Source organism: Procambarus clarkii, unplaced genomic scaffold (assembly GCF_040958095.1).
Source record: "Procambarus clarkii isolate CNS0578487 unplaced genomic scaffold, FALCON_Pclarkii_2.0 HiC_scaffold_145, whole genome shotgun sequence".
Taxonomy (NCBI): domain Eukaryota; kingdom Metazoa; phylum Arthropoda; class Malacostraca; order Decapoda; family Cambaridae; genus Procambarus; species Procambarus clarkii.
Genome location: NW_027189178.1, coordinates 438,430 through 439,756, shown reverse-complemented (window position 1 = coordinate 439,756; position 1,327 = coordinate 438,430). Strand labels below are relative to the sequence as shown.

At 42.4% G+C, this 1,327-nt stretch overlaps 1 non-coding gene across 1 annotated transcript; it reads left to right on the top strand.

Moving 5' to 3' along the window:
* Window positions 1–638: 638 nt before the first annotated feature.
* On the top strand, window positions 639–757 carry LOC138361016 (5S ribosomal RNA). Its single transcript, XR_011226753.1, has one exon. It is a non-coding gene; the product is annotated as a 5S ribosomal RNA (ribosomal RNA).
* The last annotated feature ends 570 nt before the right edge of the window (window positions 758–1,327 follow it).

The window sequence follows — 1,327 nt, the reverse complement described above, 5'->3', positions numbered from 1 at the left end:
ACTAGTTTTCGGGTGAGCAACCTGGACGCGAGGTTTCCTGGTGGTGGCCACCACAGCAGCAGCAGCCGCAGCCTTCTTGGTAGGCTTTGCTTCTACCATGATGATGATGAACCAACCAAGGTGATGAGAGACGCTCAGACAGTCACGGGGGAATGATGCTGCCGCCGCTTGAGCCGAACCTATTTATGTGCCGGCACGGTACAGAAGCTGCAACCTGGCAACTCGTCCACCAATCACGACGGTTGGTTTTACGGCTCCGAAACCTGGATCCCATATCTTCTCTAAAATAGAAGCATTTGTTCATGTTCTTTGTAAAAGTATCATAAAGCAGGACAGATGAGACAAATATCATAAAAACTGAAGAGCAGATGAGCACACACATGTTTGTATTACAAAAGAAAATCCACAAATTCATTAGAAATTGGCAGGGCAGGCTGAGGAAGTAGGTAGATGTAAAATGTCTGTAAATGGCGAAAGAACATAAACCCAAGACTGAATAAACGATGTTAAATATCCATGCCAAGGAGACAAAAATATGTTAGGATACAATTACCATTAAGACACCACAAGCAGGTCCGTATCCTGCCGCGATGACTTAAAAGAGTTGGTTATTAGCCACAATGTGTAGGCAGTCTCATGCCAACGGCCATACCACGTTGAGAACACCGCTTCTCGTCCGATCAGCGAAGTTAAGCAACGTTGGGTTTGGTTAGTACTTGGATGGGTGACCGCCTGGGAACACCAAATGCTGTTGGCAATAATGTTTTTTTTTTGTTTTGTTTTGTTTCGTTTGTTTTTGTTTGAATGGCTGGCTCCACGGGAAATTCACGGAGTTGTGTGGAATAAGGCCTGGTAAAATGAATTAATATGTATGTCATGTTTAAAACAAACTCGCTTAATATAGATATTGTGTGAGGCTTTATACAAAAACAAACAACCAAAACAAAACATGTTGTATATATATATATATATAGCTTAATCCGGGTTTGAACTCGCAACTCCAAGAATACGCATCACTTATATACACTTTACCACTGGACCACTGCTGCAGGACACTAGCTTGATGCTGAGGTATCAATTTAATGACGTAAATGCCATTTCCACAAATAAATGATAATTAAAAAGTATTTGTATGTACAAATCTTTTCTGTTTAAAAGGCTACAATATCAGTTACTGATATAATTTGTGTTAATGTTTCTATACCCACAAGAAGGCATATTTTTGCTTATATGTAAAGGGTACGGAGAAGGAATCCACAGACCATCATTCCCCTCCCCTTCCCTCCCCCCCCCCCCCCCCCCCCCCCCCACCCCCAACTCCCACCTA